Source organism: Sarcophilus harrisii, chromosome 3, assembly GCF_902635505.1.
Source record: "Sarcophilus harrisii chromosome 3, mSarHar1.11, whole genome shotgun sequence".
NCBI classification, from domain to species: Eukaryota; Metazoa; Chordata; class Mammalia; order Dasyuromorphia; family Dasyuridae; genus Sarcophilus; species Sarcophilus harrisii.
The window spans coordinates 536,347,732-536,359,821 of NC_045428.1; the positions used below are offsets into that span (position 1 = coordinate 536,347,732).

A 12,090-nucleotide genomic window follows, 5' to 3' on the forward strand; every position below is an offset into this window, starting at 1 on the left:
AAACAGCCAAGGACATAGGTCCATTTTCTTGAAGTCACAGTGATTCAGAAGGAAAAGCCTTAAAGCTTTATAAGGGTAGTCTTTTACCAGATATAGTCCATAGAATCAGACTATCAGAATACATCCAAGGAAATGAAGGAAGAAAAAGGTCTCATTGAAGGTCTCTTTAGTTCTAGCTATACAATCAAAATGTCTTCTCCTAACCACACAGTTAACAGACTAAAACTTATTGCAAAATGTCTATGCATGTTCCATCATCTCTCTAAGACATTTCCTGGAAGCAGGGTCTCAAGTTTCTTTTCAATATGGGGAATTTGCATAAGTGAAGCATGCTCTCTGTGTTCTAATACCATGTTTCACAAGTTTGTGAGGTTACATGCTCTTTGCTGTTCCCAGCTCTTTTTCTGGACTAGTTGGCTCTTTCCATTTAGCTTGGAATCCAAAAGTTGAGTTTCAGTTTAATATAGCTAATTATGTGATTGGAAAAAAGTCTGTACAGTCTCTTTCCTTCCCTCCTTTTTCCTTTCTCCTCTCTCTCCCCAGCCCCTCTCTCGGCCTTTCTCTCTCTCTTTTTCTCAAAAGAGTCTTTTAGCCTCTAGAGTATTAGACTTCAGGGAGCAAGCTCTTTTGGAACACAAAATAGCTAACTAATGACAATCTAAAGCCATTAAGACTTTCTTTTGAACTCATCCCTCTTTCTGATGGGATTGATTTTTCTCTCCTAAGCCTTTAGTTGATTCTAATTTTAGTCTAAGCCCTAATAGAATCCTATGTCCCATCCCTAAAACCATTTCAAGAATTCTAACAATTTCCTCAGATGCTACATAAGTCTGAAGTAATACTCATTTTCTTCAACTCTGTTGCTAACTGTTCTCTCTTTTATTCATTCTGGTTGTGTGTAAGTCAGATGGGAGAAAGATATTGCAAGTCTTTGAGGGAAAGCTGAGAGTCTAAAATTTTGAAAAAAAAAGGTGATAAAAATCAAAGAGTACATTTAATGTCCCTCATTTGTTATTCTTCAATTTGGAAGGCTTAATCTGTTTTTTTTAATTATTCATTTATTCAATAAAGATTTTATTATGTGTGAAGTCCTATAGCCAAAACTAGGGACACAAAGAAAAATAGGATAGATCTTGCTTGTGAGTCAAAACAGTAGAAATCATGAACACAAGTAACTAAGATACAAGGGAAAAGACAGTAAGTGCTGTGAGTAATTTAAAGAGAGCCAGGAGGAAATAAGGGAAAGTTTCATGAAATTTTACTTCAAAAGACAAAAAATAAGACATAATCCATTCCAGGCATATAGACAGCAAGAGCAAAGGCAGAGAGACAACAATATCAGAGAAAAAAATAGTATAGTTTAGTTGGAACGGAACATATAGGAAGAGAACTAATTGGGATAAGGGTGGATAAGTAATTTGAAGTCAGATTGTGGAGGGCCTTAGGTATCGGCATCAGAAGTATTTCATTTACCCTGAAGTTAATGGGAAGACACTGAAATATCTGAATTAAAAAATGTTATGGTCATCGCAATGCATTAGATTGATTACTTGGGCAGCAATGTGAGAATTAGATTGGAAGCGAGTCTACAGAAATACTCTGGGTAAGGATAAACTAGATCTAAACTAGGTTGGTGAGTGAATTGAAAAGATGAGGCAGCTACAAAAGGAGCAACTGTACAATGACTAATTGATCACATTTTAAGGAAAGTAAATGAAGAAATGTGGGAGAGGGGACCCTCTCAGCTGCTGAAGGAAGGGAATGTATCCCTTTCAATATCCCATTGTACTCCATGACCCAAGGCTCATACTTCAGACCTCTATCCCTATCCTATAGGCTTAAACTTCTGAAATTACCCAACATTGGGAAACAGTCAAGCTTCAGGGTTTTATGTCCCCATAAGAAAGACCTGAAATGTCAGCTTCTAGGAGCAGGGTACTGCCTGATTCATGTGATCTTTATCAGAGTTCCCACCAATCTATGTAGTTGTCAACTCCATTTCCTCTCCCCAGGGTAGGATGAGCTACCCTGAGCAGTATAGTCCACCTTTATGAAACCAAACCACAAAGACATTCATTCAAGAAGTCAGATCATGGCTTCTCTTTGCCCATCAGAAAAGATCCATAGGGGCAGGTTTTCTTAGGAAATATACCCCATCACCTCCTAAGTGACACTTTAGATCCTACTGGACAGAAGACTTGCTCAGACAGAAGAAAGATAGGTGTCAAGCTCACACCTTAATATAGAAAACCCTAAGCACACGCTGTCGGATCTGCTGGTCTTTATCCCATAGACGAGGGGTTGAGTGCTGGAGGCAATAGGAGGTAGAGAGTGGCTAGCAGGACGTGGACATTGTGGGGCACGCTGTGACCAAAACGATGAGTAAGGAAGGAAAATATCCCAGGAACATAGAAAACTAGGATGACGCAGATATGGGAGCCACATGTACCAAAGGCTTTGAGTCGGGCGTCACGGCCAGGGACCCTCAGGACGGCAGAGAGAATGAAGGAATAAGAGATGCCAATGGCGAACACATCAAATCCCACCACCAGGAGTGCTACCACTAGCCCATATGCACGATTCACAGTGGCATCTGAGCAGGCCAATTTCACCACAGCCATGTGCTCACAGTAGGCATGACTAATGACCACATTTTGACAGAAAATAAGACGGCCCATCAAAATTGGAAAGGGTATGAGGAGAAGCAGCCCCGGACCAGCACCACCATTCCAATATGCCCAATGACCTTTGTAGTGAGGATGGTAGTGTGGTGCAGGGGTGACAGATAGCCACATAGCGGTCCAGGGCCATGGCAACCAGCACACCTGACTCCATGGAAGAGAATGCATGGATAAAAACATCTGGGTGAGGCAGGTAGGGTACCATATCTCACAGGAAAGGACATAAGCACAGCCAGGGCCTTGGGTGCTGTGGATGAGGCAAGGATGAGGTCAATGGCAGCCAGCATGGCCAGGAACAGGTACATTGGTTGATGGAGTGATGTGTCAGTTCGGATGATGAGGAGAATGGTGACATTGCCCACAAGAGCAAGAAGGTACAGGCTCCCCAAAGGAAGTGCAATCCAGTGTTGACTTTCTTCCAGACCTGGGATGCCCATCAGATAGAAAGAAAAAGTAGACAGTCCCCAGCTGGAGTTTCCAAGACCTGCCACAGTAGATGCATACTGGATAGTTTGAAGATGGGAAGGAAGGGGAGGAGAAACTGTTTTATAACCTCCCCATCTATGATTAGATGCCATTCTGTCCATACACCTGTTTGCCACCATTTTTTAAAAAGTGGAAACAAACAAATAATTTCAAGGGTAAACAAAGTCAAATATAAAGAAGTTCAATTTGGCAGCAAGAACTGAAAGGGGAAAAGATGAAAAACTGAGAAAAAATAAGAAGTTTTATTCCATGGATATTATTTCAAGTGGAGACAGAGAGAACTCTGTGTCTGGGATGACATTGGTGGAGTCCTGCCTGGAGACTGTGGATTTGAAACCATAAAATGTATTGGTTAACCTCTGCAGAATTATAAGAAGAAGAGGATCAGCTCCTCTCTATCATCGCAATAGATAAAGCAAGAGGAAACTGGCATAAGCTGCAGTAGAATATTTTGTGGTTAAATAATAAAAATAATTTCTTCACAGTCTTTCTTCTTCAGCATCTTTTATTTGGGTTGAGATCATCAACATCTTTCCAAGAACCCAGATTTATAACCTTAGAACCTGATTCTTCATTTTCTCATCCTTATGCCCAGTCAGTTGCCTAGTTTTCTCAATTTCTACCGCTATAACACTTCATATAGCTTTCTCATTTTCTGTATTCATACAGTTGTCATCCTGGTTCAAGTCTTCATTCCCTCTCACCTGGAAATATGCAAACTGGCCTAGCTGAGTCTATTCTCTCCTTTCTCCAATCCATCCTCCAAAATCAGCTGAAATTATCTTTGTAAAATTCAGGTCTGAGCCATGTCACTTCCCTGATCAAAACTTTTCCAAGTTCCAACCATTCTAGAAAACAGTTTACAATATACTAAGAAAGTGAATTTTTAAAGAGAGCCTAAAATATCTACATTCTCTGACATAAAGACATCCATATACTCCAAGGATGCCAAAGATTTTTTTTAAAAAGCAAAGACCTCAAATGCACCAATCATCATGAATTCATTAAATGCATCTAATATTAAGATTGCTTTTGAAACATACCTTCCACTCTTAAGTCTCCAAGATGCAGAATGGGAAATAAGTTGTTGAACATAACCAATGTGAGAATTTGTTTTGTTGAACTATATACATTTAATGAGAATTTTATTTTTTGATTGTTCATTTGGAAGTGAAATAGTAGTAAGAAAAGTAAATAAATGCTTATAAAAATAAATAAATATATCTAGTATGAGCCAAGCACTCATATAATAGATACAAAGTCAAAAGTGAAATATTCCTGCTCCCAAGGAGTTATTGTAGGGAAGATACCAAGTGCATAATCTAGGTACATTCAAAAAAAATTTTTAATTCAAAAGATACTAGTGGCTGAGTGAACCAAGAAAGGCTTCAAGTGCAGATTGCACTTGAGCAATGCCTTAAAGGAAATTAAAGACTTTGATATGGAGATGAGAAGGGAGCAGAAACCAGGCATGGAAACAACAGTGCAAAGACATAGAATGGAGAACAGAGAGCTGCATGTGAGGATAGTTATGAGGCCCGATTTGCTGAATTAGACAGTGCATGAAGAAGAAGAATAAATAATAAGGCTACAAAAAAGTTGGAAGTCAGTTTGTAAAGAACCTTAAACACGCCCCCCCAAAAAAAAGACTTTATGTTTGATACTAATAGCAATAGAGAGCCATAGAACATAATTGAATAAGAAAGTGATAAGGTCAGACCTACACTTTAAGAAAATAGCTCTGATGTCTATAAGAGGAATAGACTGGAATGGAAAGAAAATAGACTTAGAAAAGACAATTATGAGGACATTTCTGTAAACTAGTGAAATATGATGAGGATCTGAATGAGATGGGGATTGTATAAATGAAGATAAATGGGAGAGATTCAAGAGATATTGGAAGAGAGAAATGATATGGTGTAGTAACTAACTATTGTCAATCACAGGGTGAGTGAAGATTGGAAGTTTAGGATGACACTAAGACTGAAAACCTGGGTAATAGAAAGTTGGGAAGAGGTGTGTATTTGGGAGGAAAGAAGAGCTCAGTTTGGGCATAGTGACTTTGAGATACAGAAAATCTAGTTCAAAATATTCATTAGATGTTTGATGATGGAAGGCTGAAGATTAGAAAAGAAACAATCAGCAGAAATCATAATGTCTGCTATTGAGTTAAAGTGGAAAGAGGAGAGAAAAGCCCAGAAAGGAATCTTCTGATATGTCCTGTAATGGATGATTATGTAGTAAAGAAGACTGAGGGGAAAAAACAGTCAAGAGGAGAAAAAAAAAGCAATGCCATAAAAAACCAAAAGAGAAGAGATTAAACAGAAGGAAAGAGGGTAATCAACATTGTCAAGTTCATCAGTGATATCGAGAAAGATGAGAATTTAGAAAAGGTCATCACATTTCATAACAAGGAAATATGGATAATTTCAGAGAAAGAAAATTTTTGATTGAGTTTTGGTTGAATGCAATGATGCAAAGGACTGAGAAGTGAGAAGAAAAAGTGAAGGTAACCAGTGTAGAAAACTGTTTTCTAAAAATTTGATAAATGAAGATAAATATATGTAGATAGTTATTGATAATAGTGTGGGCTGGTGAGAGTTTTATGTATAAGAGAGACTTAAACATGTTTGTAGGCAACAGAAAAAGGAGTCAGTGGATAAAATTTTGGAAGTTAAAGAAAGAAATGATTGTGGGATCAATTTGCCAGAGAAGAGACAATGACTCATAGACAGGAGTTGCCCTAGGTAAAGAATAAAGTCAACTGTTCTTCAGGAACTAGAATAAAGGAGAGAACTGGGAGAAGAGATGCTCTCAAGGAGTTGTAAGACATAAAAGAGAAAAAAGGAAAGTCAGAAGTGAGTGAAATCTAATTTCTTAGTGATACTATCAGTAGAAAGGATCCTTAGTTATGAGAGGGAAGGAAAAACAGAATCTCATAAATGAATAGACTCTCTTTTTGGTAAAATTTAGGGTAGGATCCATAGATATAATGGATAACTAAAGATAAATGGATAGACTAACAGCCAACATCACTGCCGCCACCTATTAATTCACCTAATTGCTCGCTGCTCTAGCACTGATATCTATTAACATTGTATTATCCTCAATTACACTCATCATCCTTTTCCTTCTTACCATTTTAGAACTGGCGTAGCTATGATCCAGGCCTACATCTTCACTCTACTAGTAAGCTTGTCCTTACATGATAATACATAATCATATATTAAGATTGTCGCTGTATGATGACACCTAATGACCCACCAAACTCATGCTTACCACATAGTAAACCCTAGCCCATGACCACTGACAGGAGCAATATCAGCGCTCCTCCTTATTCAGGAATAATCATATGATTCCATTTCCACTCTACGCTACTCCTATTTATAGGGATTTCAACAATACTCCTAACAATATACCAGTGATGATGAGATATTGTACGAGAAGGAACCCATCAAGGACATCATACCCCTGTAGTCCAAAAAGGCCTACGCTACGGCATAGTCCTTTTCATTACATCAGAAGTTTTCTTTTTCCTAGGCTTTTTCTGAGCTTTTTACCACTCAAGCCTATCCCCAGCCCTTAGAACTAGGAGGCTGTTGACATCCCATAGGAATTCACCCCCTTAACCCACTGTTAAACACAGCCATTCTTCTAGCTTCAGGTGTCTCTATCACCTGAGCACATCATAGCCTAATAGAAGGTGACCGCAAACAAATAATCCAAGCCTTAACAACTACTATTGCTTTAGGTTTATATTTCACAATTCTCCAAGCTACAGAATACTATGGAGCCCCATTTACTATCTCTGATGGCATTTACGGGTCAACATTCTTTGTAGCAACTGGCTTTCATGGTTTACACGTAATCATTGGCTCCTTGTTCTTAATCGTTTTCCTCCTTCGACAACTCTTCTACCATTTCACATCTACACACCACTTCGGATTTGAAGCTGCAGCCTGATACTGCGACTTTGTAGATGTGGTATGACTATTTCTATATGTCTCCATCTACTGATGAGGCACATAACTTGCCATAGTTAAATTACAGGTTTAACCCCTGTATATCTTATCATGCCATATCCTATACAGTTGGGCTTTCAAGATGCTACCTCCCCATCATAGAAGAACTCATATATTTTCATGACCACACACTCATAATCGTCTTCTTAAATAGCTCCCTAGTACTTTATGTGCTAATTCTAATGCTTACAACAAAAGTAACACATACCAGTACTATAGACGCCCAAGAAGTCGAAACTATTTGAACAATTATACCAGCAGTCATCCTAGTCCTAATCGGCCTTCCTTCCCTTTGTATTCTTTATATAATAGATGAAATTTTCAACCCTTATGTTACAGTTAAGGCCATGGGGCATCAATGGTGCTGAAGCTACGAGTACACTGACTACAAGGATTTATCCTTTGACTTATATATGGTACCAGGCCAAGACTTAGCCCCGGACAATTATGACTACTAGAGGTTGACAATCAAGTAGTTCTTCCTATATAGAACTTCCAATTCGGATGCTAATCTCATCAGAGGATGTACTCCACGCATGAGCAGTACCTTCTCTAGGGCTAAAAGCAGATGCTATCCCTGGATGATTAAATCAAGCCACTCTAACCTCCACTCACCCTGGAGTTTATTTTGGTCAATGTTCAGAGATTTGTGGCTCTAATCACAGCTTCATGCCTATTGTACTAGAAATGTCGACCCTAAAATATTTTGAAAACTGGTCACACATAGCAATTTAAGAAACTTAAGCAAAGAAAAAAGGTTTGAATACTAACATATTTAGAGCAGCACTTTTGTCCCAGCAAAGAATTCGAAGCAAAGTACGTGCTCTAAAAGCTAAGTAGTAACTAAATAACTTGTACATCTAATGTATAATAATGTATAAATATAATAATGTATTGCAATGTAATGATACTGTAACAATAATGTAGTACTGCAATGTAATAATAAGATATTACTATACTGTAAGAAATCGATATAAAGAATGCAGATTATCATGGAAAGACTTATATGTAAAGGAAAGTTCAGAGAACCAGGAAAAGAATTACTATAAACAATGTAAATGAAAAGAACAACAACAAATCTAAATGCTGTGTAGCTATAATGAGCAAGCTTGATCTTTAAAAATAGATGTTAAAATGGATCTCTGCCTTTTCTTTACAAGGATGAGAAATAATGGATTCAAAAAATATCTGTGGGCCAAATTCCATTGATATGTAAGTTTAATAAAAATCATTATTCTCTCTTTCTTTTTAATTTTTTGTTATAAAGTAGCCATAGATTTGCAAATCAAAGAGATACAAAATTAATATAAATAATTTTAAACCCTCTTTCAAGAATGAAGTATAAACAATTCCCCCAATATTTAAGTATCTCTATAACTTGTTTTCAACCTGCCTTTTTCATAGCATTCCTCTTCACATTATCTTCCAGACAAAGTAAACAACTGTTTCTCAACTTTGACATTTTATGTACTTCCTCTATGTATCTGTACAAGCTATGGTCCATTCCTGGAATGAACTCCTAACTTTCTTTTCAGAAGAAATACCATTTCTTTGAACTTTGTTTCTGCCTTCCTTCTCAACTGCCTAACTATTGTTCTCGTGATCATCAAATTATCCTGTATTAACTTATCTATTTCCATTTCATCTTTCCTCCTCCCCAAACTATCACCTTCTCTCTACAATAGGAAATAGCACACATATTGCTCCAGGAAAATCCTGGCTTCGAAGCCTATTTGCTTACTTTCTTTCTCAGCTCAGACCACAAGAACTGACTGGAGCCTGGGAACTATGCCATTCATTTTAATTCAATCTAATAAATATTTGTTAAGCACCTACTATGTTCCAGACCTGGACAATAGATTCAAATCCCAAAGTGAAAACAGTCACTGCACTCAGTTCATATTCTGCTGAGAAAATGAAAACAAAACAAATAAATTAATACAAAATATGTGCAAATTAAAACAAAGAAACTTGGAGACATTACTAAGTACTGGAGGAACAGAAAATATCTCATGGAGGAGGTAGCACATGAATTGAAACTTAAAGCAAGTAAGGATTTCTATGGATTGCATTCAGATGTGGAGAATGACCTGTATAAAGTCATAGAGTTGAGAGGTGGAATGTTGTGTATAAGGGACAGCTAAAGATCTATTTTTATTGGAATGGAAAGCGATATAGAAGATATATAATCTTGAGATAATGTAAGATATATGATATGATAAGACATAACATATTGACAGGATATAATGTAGTACACTCTTGAGATATCATTTTATATCTGCCTAATTGGTAGAGAAGAAGTGGAAAAATTGGTATACTAATTCATTTTAGTGGAATTGTGGAATGATCCAACTATTTTGGAGAATAATCTGGAATTATGTCCAAAGAGTTATTAAACTACCTATACCCTTTGATTCAGCAATTCTACTATAGAGTCTATTTCCAAAGATGATTGTGGAAAAGAAACAAACTTGCATTATCTGGAATATTTATAGCAGATCTCTTTGTAGTAACAAGAACTGGAAATTGCAGGGATGCCGATCAACCAGGGAATGGCTAAACAAGTTATAGTATGTGATTGTAATAGAATACTACTGTGATATAAGAAATTATGACTTCAATAGTTTTATAAAAACATAGAAACACTAGCATGGAATAACAAAAAGCAAAATGAATAGAACCAAGAAAATATCTGTATACAGTATAAGCAATACTGTTTTTAAAATTACTTTGAGTGAATAAATTATTTTGTCTGTTTTAATACTCAAATCACCTATTAAAGACATATTTAAAAAGACATTATCTGTACTCAGAGAAAACTGATAAGTAAAAGTTTGTATAGAATAATTTTACATACATATGCCTATTTGTGTTTAATGGTAACCATCTCTAGGGCAGGAGAGGGAGAGGGACAGTGGAGAAGAGGAAAGAGGGACAAAAAAAGAATTAACCATGGTAATTTTGTTGTGTATTTGAAAGGAATAACAAGTTGTGCATCATACATTAACAGTTTCAATATTCAATAACCTTTTTATTGTACTCTTTTGGAAATGCTTTTTTGTTCCGTAAATTTAAAAAAATAAAATAAAGAGAAAAAGAAGGTGAATATAGGAAAATAAAAGGAAATGACTAGAAAGATAGGTCAAATTTATATTGTAGAGCTCTATCTTTAAGGACCAAGATGAGAATGTGGTATCTTATGCTAAAGGAAATAGGAAGTAATTAATTTTTTTAGTAGAAATAAGACATGGCCAGGCAGTCTGTGTTTTAGGAATATCAATTTGTGAAGAATGGATTAGTGAAAGAAAAAAACTGGAAGACTAGGGACCAATCCAGATGCTACTGCAATAGTCCAAATAAGAATCCATGAAATTGAGGAAGTAAAAAGAAAGGGGTATGTGTGTGTGTGTGTGTGTGTGTATGCGCGCGCGCGTGATAGATATTGCAGGTAGAATAAATGAGATTTTGCAAGTTATTGAATATAGGAAAGAGGAGGAAGGAAAAGGAAACATGGATCATGATTTCAAAACTTTGAGTCCAGGTGATTGGAAGAATGATGATGCCATCAATAGAAACAAGAAAATTTTAACAAGGGATGGATGAAATAATGCTATCACAAAAACAGGCATTGAGCAGAAGAGAAGGAGAAGAAGGGATAGACAGAGACAGTGGAGGAGAAAGAAAGAAGGGAGAAATTGATAGATCAACAGAAAGAGATAGAATGGTGCAGAAATTGTGAGAAACACCAAGAAAATACAAATGAGTGGCATACTACTTTCCCTCCTGGCCGTGTTGTCTAAAACTAACAAAAGGACTAAGGAAGTAACTCTCCTTTAACCTAAAACTTTATTTTTTATATTTATTCCTATGTCCTAACTCTCTTCATTCCCCTTCCCTGAATTATCAACTATATAATACTATTTAAAGTAGAAAACCATTGTTCCTGAGGTATACTGGACACAAAATAAGTGGGTCAGCTAATTTCAGAGATTCATCAGAGTCACAAAGTCTAGGTGTCTACAGAAACACCTAGGAGAAGAGGACACAGAGGAGTGAGGGGGAGAAGGATGAAGATGAGGTGGAGAGAGAGAAGAGGAAAGAATGAAGAAGGAAGAGGAAAGAAAGAAGAGGGAGGAGAGAAGAGATAAAGTTCTAGTACTCTGGGATTCTTGCTAAGGGGCAAAATCCCCCTTAGCTGTAGAAGCCAAACAGTGGGGAAATTTCAGTACAAGGATGGGTGGAAACTTAGGCATGAAAAAGAAGAAATGTTTCAATTTGTGGAAACTGTTCAATAGTCACCTCAGCAACTCTACCAGGTTCCTATTTTTAACTCCTAGATAGTTTCCATGACTACTTAATCTTTAGTCAGGTACCATAATATCTTGCATCTTTTAGAAGGAAGGAAAATACTACTGGAATATCTCTAGTTCGGTAAAAATCAATCAGGTACCATAATGTCTTTCATCTTTTAGAAGGAAGGAAAACACTACTGGAATATCTTTAGTTCAGTAAAAATCATGATTCTTCTCCCCAGGGACAGAAGGGTATGGTTTTAGGGAAATTCGACTTGGATCAGTGTATCTGAAAACTACTCCAGCCCTTTCCCTCCCTTCTTTATCTCCTAAGATAAACTGGTTAGGGATAGAACTCTCTTTTTTGCCTCTTTCTGCAAAGATGACTTTTCTTTCTGCTTTCCACGAACTCCTCCTGTTTCTAAGTCGAATCAGTTCAAGAAGGAAAAATGAGGCATGGAATCAGAGTATATGTTATGTTATATTGGAAGGAGATGAGAGGATGGGGAGGAAATGAATCTGAAAGATGTAAAACTGGAAAAAATGTTGGAATTCTCCTCTTCCATCCCTTTCTTTTGCACAGGAGGAAAGAGAAACCACAAAGTTAAG

General features: G+C 36.9%; 1 pseudogene; it reads right to left on the minus strand.

Annotated features, from left to right (window-relative positions):
- Window positions 1-2,230: 2,230 nt before the first annotated feature.
- On the minus strand, window positions 2,231-6,631 carry LOC100915338 (annotated as a pseudogene).
- Window positions 6,632-12,090: the final 5,459 nt, after the last annotated feature.